Source organism: Desmodus rotundus, chromosome 3 (genome assembly GCF_022682495.2).
Source record: "Desmodus rotundus isolate HL8 chromosome 3, HLdesRot8A.1, whole genome shotgun sequence".
In the NCBI taxonomy this organism is placed as follows: Eukaryota; Metazoa; Chordata; class Mammalia; order Chiroptera; family Phyllostomidae; genus Desmodus; species Desmodus rotundus.
In genome coordinates, this window is record NC_071389.1 from 110,534,982 (window position 1) to 110,546,661 (window position 11,680).

Below are 11,680 nucleotides of genomic sequence, written 5' to 3' on the forward strand. Positions count from 1 at the left end.
CCTTGCCTGACTTAAGCCTGAAGCAATAACAGAGGGCAGTGCAGACCTGTGCTGGGAGGGGTGGATTCCCTGAGGAATCAGGCCTAAGAAAAATACATACATTCCTATGAAACCTACTTAATTTGTACCCTCAGTTTAAAGGATAAGGGTTCAGACCTGAGATGAGTCTGGTGCCTAAAGTTTTATGGCCTTCTAACTAATTGGCTGTAACTCAGAATAAGCCCTCAAAGTTCTCTGTAAATCATGTATTGTTTAACCCTTACTGGCTGACAATGATTGATGAGCTTTATCTGTATTCCTGTGCGAATGAACCTAATAAAAGCCCATGGAGAGAAAGGCTCTGGGCCCTTCTCCTTTGAGAGATGGGCCACCTCTCCTCCCCAAGCAGATCATGTCTTGGTAGACTTATTCTTCATCCCTGGTGGACCAGGGGGCTGCGTTAAAGCCCCCCAACATGCATCCACTGTGGAAAATGGAATGGAGGTTCCTCAAAAAAAAAACAAAAACCTAAAATAGAACTACCTTATGACCCAGCAATTCCATTTCTGGGTATTTATCCAAAGGTATCCAACAAACTAATTTGAAAAGATATATGCAGCCTTATGTCCTCTCTATCATTATTCACGTAGCCACGAAATGGAAGCAACATAAGTGTCCATCCATAGACGAATGGATAAAGATGTGGTACATATATAATGGGATATTACTCAGCCATAAAAAGGAATGAAATCTCGCCACTTGCAACAATATGGAGGGACCTAGCGGGTATTATTCTCAGTGAAATGAGACAAAGACAAATACCCCATAATTTCACTCATGTAGGATCTACAGAACAAAATAAACGAACAAACAAAACAGAAACTAACTCAGATGCAGAGAACAATTTAATGGTTGCCAGGGTGGCCCGATGGGAGGGGATTTGGGCAACGGGTGAAAAGGGTGAAGGGACTGAGTAGAAATTGCCAGGTATAATTATAATAGGGGTAGGGGGGTTAAATACAGTGTACAGAAAGAGCCAATAATATTCTAATAACTGCATGTGATATCAGGTGGGTAGCAGACTTTTCAGGGTGATCACTTCATAAGTTACATGAATATCTAATCAATATGTCGTACTCCTGAAACTAACATTTGATGTCAACTGTAATTGGAAAAAAAAAAAAAAAAAGGACGTCCTAGTTCCCGCACAACCCACGCACAACCCGGTAGAGGTGTGTACCGTCCATTCCGCGGTAAACTAACAGGTTCGTGCATATTAAGGCCAGACAATGGCGGGGCCGGTATACAGGATTCTCAGGTCTCGATACAGCACTTCGGCCCTGCGGTGTTGAGTAAGTATCCGCCACTCCGACCAAGTCAAGCAACTGCAGAGCGCTTGGTACCCTCAGCGCTAATTAGCAGAGGGTCAGACAGTCTGCATAGGGCGGGAGGGCAGCGGGGTCCAGCGTCCAGCGCAAAGGCTGCGCTCCGAAAAGAGGTTCTGAGAGTCCACTACGTCCAGCGCCCAGCGATCCCACTGCCGGGAAAAAAAGCAGCCCCATTGTAAACCAGCCGCGCGAACGCAGGGGGGCAAAGAGAGAGAACAGGCTCCAGGCCCCGGGGGAGCATGCTGGTGGCGCGCGGGTGTGGCGGCGATGCGGCATCCCGTAGGATCCGCGATTGGGAATTCAGCCACGTTCGCTCTGGTGCCTCACCAGCCTTCCCTGAAGAAAAGCTGCTCTTCCCGCAAACAGGGTGAGTACGGTGCGGCTTGGTAACAAAGCTTAGGACCAGGGGAAACGAAGTGAGAAAGGGCAAATTCCGGGGTAAGCTTAAACCAGAACCTTGCAAAGGGGTGGGGGGAGCCCAGGGCAGGAAAAACCTTCCGGATCTGTGGGGGCGGGGCTAAGGTGTGATGGACAGGTGAGAAACCAACGCAAAGGGGACTGGGGTCCCATGAGGGCGGGATCTGCAGTTAAACTGGGGCCGTGCTTTGAGTCACAGTAGCTAACCTGCAGCAGGGGGTTCAGTAGTCCAAGTAAGCTAAATGCTTTTCATGAAACATCTTGTTTAGTGGCCACTGCCACCTGGTGAGTATGCGCTTTGACCTCTCTTTTACACATGAGGAAACTGAGGGTTAGGAGTGTTAACTGAGGCACGAATACAGCTGGAATCCCAAATTTGGCAGTGTGACCCCAGAGCCCACACTGTTAAGGGCTCTGCCCTAGTGTCTGCCCTTCAGAAAATCAAGGTGGAGTGAGGCCCAAGTCGAGAAGATTCGGATGATTGGAACTGACCAGGTTGTTGGAGGATGTGGCATGAAAAGTGGAAGTAAATGCTAAAACGTGGCAGGTTTTTCCTACACAGTGTGAGAGCTCTGAGGATGTGTCTGGGAGGGAGACAGAAACCAGAGCAAGGCTGTGGGGGCCGGGCCGCGTGCCCAGCTGCGGGAGCATTGCCGCTCTGCTGCACACTGTGGCTCTCGGTTCAGAGTAGGTGCTGGAGACGTTTTGTTTTGAGGCGGTGTTGTCTCCCCGGGTGTGTGAAGTTAAAGCATTTTAGAAGCTTAAAAGCCGGATAGTGCGCGGAACATAGTTGTTTCTGCCTTCTGTGGTTTCCATAACATCATACCACACACTGGGTAGCTTAAAGAACAGAATTTTTTTCTTACAGTTTTAGAGGCTGGGAAGTCCAAGACCAAGGTCCCAGCCTATTCAGTCCCCAGTGAGAACCCTCTTCCTCTCTTGCAGAAGGCCCCCTTCTTGTCTGTGTGGGGCTGGTAAACAGAGAGCTCTCTCTCTTCCTCCTATGAGGATTAGGACCTCACTGTTAATGACTTCATTTAATCTCAAGGTTTTCCATTTAATGTTAGTTACCACCTAAAAGTCTTGTCTCCAAATAGAGTCTCTTGTTGGGGGTTGGGGCTTTAACACAGGACTCTGTGGGAGGATTGGGACACAGTTCAGTCTGTAACAATAGTTTACACCCAAGTAAATAACGAGTGATAATTGAAGACTGAAGAGCATGAACACTTTTAGGACAGTATGTACCTGAAGTTCTTTCACAGTTAATGAGCATAAGGTTTTCTGTGCTGGTATGTGCCTTATTAGCACTGGTGAGGAATTCTAGGAAGACCTTGTGTGGGAGGTCATGATGGTCCTCCCTGCAACCAACCTGAAGAGGTCAGAAAAAGTAACACCAAGCATCCTTAGAAGGTGTGCTTAGTGTATCCACTATTCATGGATTTATCTTAACCCTTATTTTTAAATCCTCACCTTAGGGCATGTTTGTTGATTGTAGAGAGGGAAGAAGGGAGAGAGAAACATCAATGTGAGAGAGAAACATTGACTGGTTGCCTCCCACAGACGACCAGACCAGGCATCAAACCCACAACTTAGGTATGTACCCTGACCAGGAATCGAACCGCAACCTTTTGGTATATGGGACAAAGTTTCCACCAGCTGTGCCACCTGGTGGGGGCTAAACTCTTCTTTTTAACTTTTCACTTCGCTTTGTGCCGCTTCTGGAATAATGAGATCCATAATTACCACCGACAGTGAGTGGAATAATAACGACTCTGTTTCTGTATTGTTTCCTGTTGTCACTCTAACGTTTGGTAACCAAGTCTCTTCCCCCTACCTATCCTGGTGAGAAGGGAGAGTGAGGTAATACAAGGTCAGGGGCTCGAGGGTCTGGCAGATGTGCGTTCAAAGCTCGGGTTCAGGCAGTTGCTCATTGACTGTAGGCAAATCACTGAACATTTCTGAGTGTCAGTTGCTTCATCTGTAAAATGGAGCTAATAAAAATACTGGCCGCACAGGGCTGTTGTGAGGTTATAAGAAGACAGTATGAAACTGAAAGAACTGCCCTGCGGACTAGATATTTAAGTCACGGGGCATCCTCCACCCTCCCCTGTGAACAGAAACCTCCACCTACAGCCCCCATGTCAAACTGGCTTCTTATTGATGCATCAGATTTTTATTGAATGCCTTCTAGTTGACAAAGCACCTGGCTCTCTGAGTGCTAAGGACAGGGAAAAGCAAGACAGACAAGGTCCCTTCTTGTGTGCTGCTTACAATGTCTGTCTAGAAGGTACCCAGCCATGTACTATGAAAACTAGAGACATTTATTGAAGAAGATACAAGAAACATTGTACACAGGACAATAGCACCTCAGTCCCCTTCAGAGGAGGCACCTTGGGACCTCACACAGTTCTCCCAATTGCCATCAGCAGTCCCGACATATTTTCCTGTATCTCATTGATGGTCTGAAATCTCTTCCATCTCCAAGGCGATTTTATTTTTGGGAAGAGCCAGAAGTTGCAGGACACCAAATGTGGGCTATAGGGGAGCTGAATCAGCTGGGTGATGTGATGTTTTTTCCAAAAAAACTACATGAGACATGATGCATCAGAAGGAGTGTTGTCCTGATGAGGCTGCCAATCATCAGTTGCCCATAGCTGTGGCCTTCTGAATCATCCAGATGGTTTCCGCTGAGGAATGTTCAAGCTTAACACGGAATTTGATGCAGATCCATTGTCCTACTTGCTCTGTCATTTTGAATGCAACAGCCACACAGTATACACGGTCACTCAGTGGCATCTACCAACCCCTTAACTAGTATAGTAAAGTCACCAGTGTTCACACATGTGCATTCCAGTCCACTCGCCTTGGCTGCCAGGTTACATCGATTTTCCTGCAAACCATTCCCATAATGTTAACAGTGGCTGGACTTTTTTCAGACAGACCTTGTATATTCCAGTGGGAAGGTCTAAATAAAATAATGGACTGGCCAAGAAGTTCATTTGTTTTTTTCTGTAAGATGGCTCCAGTGGCGCTTAGTTGTCTTCAACTACATTCAAAACAATTTTGTTAGATTGTTTTGTGACAGCTTTCACATTGGCATGCATTAAAAAAATGGTTATCAAAATTGGTGAATTTTTGTGTCACCATTTTAATATTGAAGATGGAAGAAAATAAGCAACATTTTCAGCATATTATGCTTCATTATTTTAAGAAAGATAAAAACCCAACTGAAGCACAAAAAAAGATTGGTGCAGTGTATGGAAAAGGTGCTGTGACTGATCAAACGTGTCACGAGTGGTTTGTGAAGTTTGGTGCTGGATATTTCTCCAGAACAATGTTCCACAATTGGATAGACCAGTTGAAGTTGATAGCAGTCAAAACGAGGCATTAACTGAGGACAACTAACGATATACCATGTGGGAGAGAGCTGCCATACTCAAAATATCCAAATCAATCATTATTGGTGAAAATGAAAATTGTGTCTTTTATTTTATGGGGAAAAAACTACATGGACTGTTTGGCCAACCCAGTTAGTTGCGAGTGCTAAGAGCTATGAAGAAATTAAATATAGGGTATTGAAATGAAAGAGTGACTTAAAGTAGAGCAGTGTGTGTGTGTGTGTGTGTGTGTGCTCACGTGTGTATTTGGAGGGAGGGTATTTGACCACTAGGATGGCGAAACAGAGGGAGAGGCTTCTCTTAGGAGCTGAGCAGCCCTAACTGTTGAGGACTCATCCTTCTCTGGGGCAGGGGCTGGGGTGGGTGTTGGGAGGGCAGCAAGTGCAAGGCCCGGGATGATCAGATCAGGCTGGTGCTTTACCCTTCTGTGGGGTGACCTGGGATCTGCTTAATAGGGCAGATGTGCTGATCAGATATTTCTCTTGGGGTTTAGAACTGAGAAACATGAAAAGCATTTTCCTGTGGTAGTGGGAGCTGGTGCTAAAAGGTACAGAGGGCCAAAGCGACCATGTGCAGGCTGAAGTTCTGAATGAGCAGAAGCTGTGAGTAAGCAGGAAGTCAGTTAGTGGCTCTATCTGGCATGTGAGTGAGCCGGAGAATGAAAATCCATGGGTGTTTACTGGTTGGTGAGGTTCTGGGAGCTGTTTTGAGATTTGAACGTGTCAGTAGTTCTGGTGTGCCAGAACTCTCACCCTGTCTGTGGCTTCTATTCTTGGTTTTTCCAGATGGTCTCAATTCTCAATAGGTACCTTTTCAATAAATCTCTCTTTTCTGTCTGTTGGTTATCTCCCGCAGCCAGTTAAATTTAACTAAAACAGTCATATGGACCTGTTTGGATCCCTGGTTTTCCTCTAATTAGCTGAGACTTTGAACAATTATTTCATCTCTATAAGTATCTACATGCAACAACTGTATCCTTCAGTGGTTTTCAGATTAAAGGAGATAAGAAAAGCAAAGGGCCTGTGGAGTGCTTAGCACATAGGTGCTCAAAATTTGTTACATGCCTTTCTCTGCCCCTTCACCTTGTAATGGTTATTTGATTACATGCCTCGCTCTCGTTATTGAATTGTCCATGTTTTTTGAAGTCACTTTTCTTGTAGTTCATCCTTCCACCTCTGCATTCCTTTGAACTGCCCTGAACTATAACTGGAAGAACAGTACAGCAACTGCCTTTCCCCCTCAGGTTGAACAGACCCTGCTGCTGGTTTTATTGAGGCTAGTTAGATAAGAAAGATGTAAATGGTTTTAGGGTTATTAATGTTTGTACTTGTGAAAGATGGGCCTGCTAAAGAGCTTGGAGCAGTGACTTCCAAAGAGAGAGTGTGGGACTAGGATGAAAGAGTCAGTCCTCCAAACGGTGACTAAGGGAAGGAAGTCCCTCAGATGCAAATGCTATCTCAGCGAAATCAGGTTCAGAAGAGGACAAAAAGATGACAGACACGGAGAGGAAGAGTTTGCCTTAGACCTTGGGCTGGCAGGAGAAAGAGATGCTGTGGTCTCTGTATGTGGAGCCCTTCCAGCCGGGTGTAGTCCTTGTGAAGAGTGCTCTGCCAGTCTGGAGCCAGACAGAAAGCTCTGATTCTTGAGGCCCAACCATTTTGTGGAGGCAGCTCTGGTGGGTACTGGAAATGGAGGGTAGGGTGAACTAACAAGCAAACTAAAGATAACCTCTAAAATAGGCACATGTATGTTAATCTGTGCCATATAAGAAAAGCTGTAATGGTACTTGTAATTTTCTGCCTGTGTGCCATGATTGTACTTAGAGGTCTTCACAACAGGATAAAGTGAAGGAAATTTGTCATGCAAATGCTGCCCTGAGCAGAAGGGAGAGAAGAATACTGCAGATGTGACTACAGGCAACACCTTTGATCCCAGAGGAAACCTCCAAGCCTTTCCTCGGGGCACTACAAGGCTATCCAAGTAGCAAAAGCATCCCAGGTGAAATGGCAGGGAGTTCCTGTATAGGGGCTTTCCTAGGCTTCTTCTAGAGCTGCTCGTGACAAATGTTGCTAGATGGGTTCCATGATTTGGTATGGCTTCGTGGGGACATGCACATGATGGAGAGAGTGTGGTATGTGCTTGCAGAAAAAAGTGTCCAACCTAAGGAGAAGTTCCATAACTGGTACTGAGACTGTTCTTAGGAACTGTTCTAGATTTCAAGCCAGTTCTTTCTGGCTCATCAGAGAACTACAAGGTGTTACTTTTTCTCCTTAGGATCATGGCTGATATAACTGAGGAGATTGGTGGCATCCATTTCCCTTTTCCCTTCACACCCTATTCCATCCAGAAAGACTTCGTGGCAGAGCTCTACCAGGTGTTGGAGGCTGGCAAGATTGGGATGTTTGAGAGTCCAACCGGCACTGTAAGTATGAATAGTGGGGCCCAAGAGGGCTCCTGGGAGACCTCGATTACAAGTAGTCAGAGGCTTATTTACCCAAGCAGAGATTTTCAAGGTTTGAAGTTGAGCAAAGTAGTTCTCTCAGTTTATTTTTCTGAGGAATGCTCACTCCCCTCTATTAAATCATTAAACACACCCCAGGGTCCAAGGAAAATTAGACTGAAGGCAAATGAGAATTTGAATGGCTACAGAAGCATGGCACTGAAACTCTCCAGATTTTTCCGGGCCTACAACTGCTTTGATGTTGACGATGTTTATACATGTCATTTCATTGATCCTCACACTGACACTTTGAGGGACACTGTTTTGCAGAGAGGGAAAACGTGTTTCCAAAATCTAAACATCCAGCCCAGATCGGAGTTCCAAATCTACATGGCTACTGGACATCTCCACCTGGCACCCCCAATGCGTCCTGGTCAAAAACTGAATGCATCGTCTTCCTCCCTCATTTGTCCTGGGTACCCAGTCTCAGTGAAGGATACTCTTCTTCTCCCACTGAGATGCCAGAAACCCTGAAACCATCCTGGATGTTCTCTCCCCTCTTGTCTTTCTCTTCTGTATCTAGTCTGTCCCCAGGTGCCAGCAGACCTTACTTGTCAAAGACCTTCACTTTTGCTTCCTTGTCAAATAACTCTGCATTCCAGTACTGCTAGACCACTGACTGTTCTCTAGATGGGCTCCCAAAAGCTCCTGATCCAGAGTCTTGACTGACACTGTTATGTGAAGTGGGAACGACTGCCTCCCTCTTTCTTTTAAATTGTCCTCAAGCAGCCCAAGTCCCAGGCAGCTCACACAGCCACTATGCATCAGCAACAGTTCATGTAGCCTTTAGTAGGCCATTCTCTCTTCCTTTCTCCTTTTATTCTCTAACCTAATGTACCCTAACTTACCCAGCCCACAGCATCAATGGTTACTGTGAGCATGATTTACTTCTACTTACCTAAACCTGCCACTTGAACATTACTCTGACCATCTTGTATTCATGCCCTCTGATAGCCAAGTTGTACCAGGATAAGCTGGTATCATTGATAACAAAGACCATGGAGACCTTTGATTCAGTCAAGATTGCCTTAGCCCTTCGAGTGTTCACATATGTGTTCGAAGAAGGTGAGTGGGGAATGAGCTTGTTCCTTGGGATCTTCTTTCTCATGAGATCCCATTTCTCTGGGGAGACAGTCCCTTATAGTAGTTAAAAGCAGTTATAAACTGAATGGGTTCAAATCTTGGCTTTGACTCTGAGCTATGCAAACTTGGGCAGTTTCCATTTAGTCTGTACCTCTATGTCCTCATTTGGAAGATGGAGGTAACATTAATACCCACCTTGAGGCATTTTCAGTGAGAATTAAATGAGAAAGCATATGTGAGGTGCTTTCAGTCCAGTGCCCACTGTGCAGTCCATTTTACAGTGGTTCGGTGTGTGATTATCTTGGACTGCAGGCTTCCACTGCAACCAAGTGTTCACACCTCCGCTGTGTGCCCAGCACAGTGGAGGGACAGGAAATATGCACAAGTGTCAGTCTCCCAAGTGTCCCTGCTCTCAAGGAGCTCACTCTCAAGTGGGGGAGATGAGGCTGTTCACACAGCAAAATAATGCAAGATTTGTGTGATAAGTTACTTAGATGTGAGTGTGGCAATGGCAGAGGCAAGCAGAGAAGATGTCAGTCGGGGGAGACGGGGTAGACTCTGCAGGAGCTGCACGGAGGGCAGGAAGGAGACTGTGAGTTAGAGGGAGCTCACACAGGAGAGCAGTGTTTGCAGTTCTAAAGGTTGAGACGTGCAGAGATTTGTGAGGGCAGTAGTGGGACACTGGCAAGGGCTGAGGCTCCAGTGCCACCTTGATGAACATACTGTTTTAGTTCACTCTTACCCTGGTTTGAGGCAGATGGGTGGGGGTTTATATCTGGGGCTCAACCCGTCCTTTGAAGATCAGGACTGTCCCTAAAAGTCCTACGTGTCTGTCTTGTCCTGCCCCCCAAAGCAACAAAGAAGAGGGAGGAAACTGACCCCCCTCTTCATGTCTACCTTTTCTCTAGTGCCCCAGACAGTAAAGCTGCAGCGTGAGGTGATGAACTCCACCATTTTGGTAATTCAGGAGGACCTCAAACCAGTGAGTAGAAAGGCAGAATATTTGGGCTTGGAGGGCAATTGCTGTTTTGAGACCTTGAGGTCTGGTAAAATGGAGAAGGGAAAGTTTGGGAGGGATGAGGAGAGAGGTAAGGCACACTTGCCAGGCTACTTCTGGCCTCAGATTGCTGCCCATGGGTTACATTTGAGCCTATGTGGGAACATGGAGCTCTACAGATATTAATTCTGCCCCTGAGAATTCAGTTTGCTTGGGGAGAGAAACATCTTCAAACATCTCATTTGGGTGGGATCTGAGAAGCCATATGTATATATTTTAATTCTTATCTTTTAAGTATTTTTTGTATTTTTAATAACACTTGACACCCAGTATTGCATTTGTCTGAGGAGCACAACCCAGTGATTAAACACTTGTTTATATAGCTTATGAAGTGATCACCCCCATAAATCTAGTACCCACCTAGCACTGTGCATGGTCATCACAATATCATTGACCATATTCTCTATGCTGTCCTTTACTTCCCATGAGTATTCTGTAAGCACCAATTTGTACTTCTTACTCCTTCACCATTTTGACCCACACCCCTACTCCTCTCCCACCTGGCAACTGTCAAAATGTTCTCTGTGTCTCTGAGTCTGTCAGTTCTGCTTGTTCATTTATTTTGCTTTTTAGATTCCACAGAGAAGTGAAATCTTACGACATTTGTCTTTTTCTCTCTGACTTATTTCACTTAACACAGCCCTTTCTAAGTCCATCCATGTTGGTGCAGATGGCAAGATTTCATTCTTTTTTGTGGCTGAGCCCAAATCCGCTGTATGTATGCACCACTTCCTCTTCATCCACTCATCTACTGATGGACACTTCAGTTGCTTTCATATCTTCGCTATTGTAATTAATGCTGCCGTGAACATATGGATGCACACATCTTTTCAATTTAGTGTTTTGTGTTTCTTAAGGTAAATACCCAGATGTGGAATTGCTGTGTCCTTCTTTGTCTCTCCTCAGAGCCTTTGTTTTAAAGTCTATTTTATCTGCTATAAGTATTGCTGGTTAAGATTATTTTTTTTGTTTCAGTTTTCATGAAATATAATTTCTTGACTTTGTTGTGTCTTTGGATCTGGAGTGAATCTCTTGTAGGCAGCATATGAAAAGACCTTGTTTTCTTAGCCATTTAGCCTCCCTGTATCTTGATTGGAGATTTCTCCATTTAGATTAAAAGTCATCGATGGTAGATATGTAGTTTATGCTATTTTATTGTTCATATTTTTCTTTTTTTATAATTTATTGGTGATTCCATAACACTTTTTCAAGCTGTTCCCCCTTGGCTCCCCTCCACATAGCATTCCCCACGCCCCCAGATAATCCGCACACCATCGTTCATGTCCATGGGTCAGGGGTATAAATTCTTTGGCTACTCCATTTCCCATACTGCACTTTACCTCCCCATGGCTATTGTGTAACTACCTGTTTGTACTGATTAATCCCCTCACCTCTTCACGCATTCCCCCACATCCCCCTCCCATCTGGCAACCATCAAAATTCTGTCTGTATCTGTGATTCTGTCTCTTTTCTCCTTGTTTGCTCAGTTAGTATTTTAGATTCAGTTGTTGGTAGATATGTATTATTGCCATTTTATTGTTCATAGTTTTGATCATCTTCTTTTTCTTAAAAGGGTCCCTTCAACATTTCGTAGAGTAACATATTGGTGATGATCAAATCCTTTTAGATTTTTTGTCTGGGAAGCACTTTATCTGCCCTTCAATTCTAAATGATAGTTTTGCTGGGTAGAGCAATCTTGGTTGTAGGTCGTTGCTTTTCATGACTTTGAATATTTCTTGCCAATCCATTCTAGCCTACAAAGTTTCTTTTGAGTAATCAGCTGACAGTCTTATGGGAACCCCATTGTAGGTAACTAATTGCTTTTCTCTTGCTGCCTTGAAGATTCTCTCTTTATCTT

The 11,680-nt window shown here is 44.9% G+C and overlaps 1 long non-coding RNA gene across 1 annotated transcript; it reads left to right on the forward strand.

Moving 5' to 3' along the window:
* Positions 1-1,682: 1,682 nt before the first annotated feature.
* On the forward strand, positions 1,683-9,749 carry LOC128780502 (uncharacterized). The gene is made up of 5 exons (XR_008426432.2): positions 1,683-1,734; positions 3,260-3,377; positions 7,457-7,604; positions 8,637-8,747; positions 9,674-9,749. It is a non-coding gene; the product is annotated as an uncharacterized lncRNA (long non-coding RNA).
* The last annotated feature ends 1,931 nt before the right edge of the window (positions 9,750-11,680 follow it).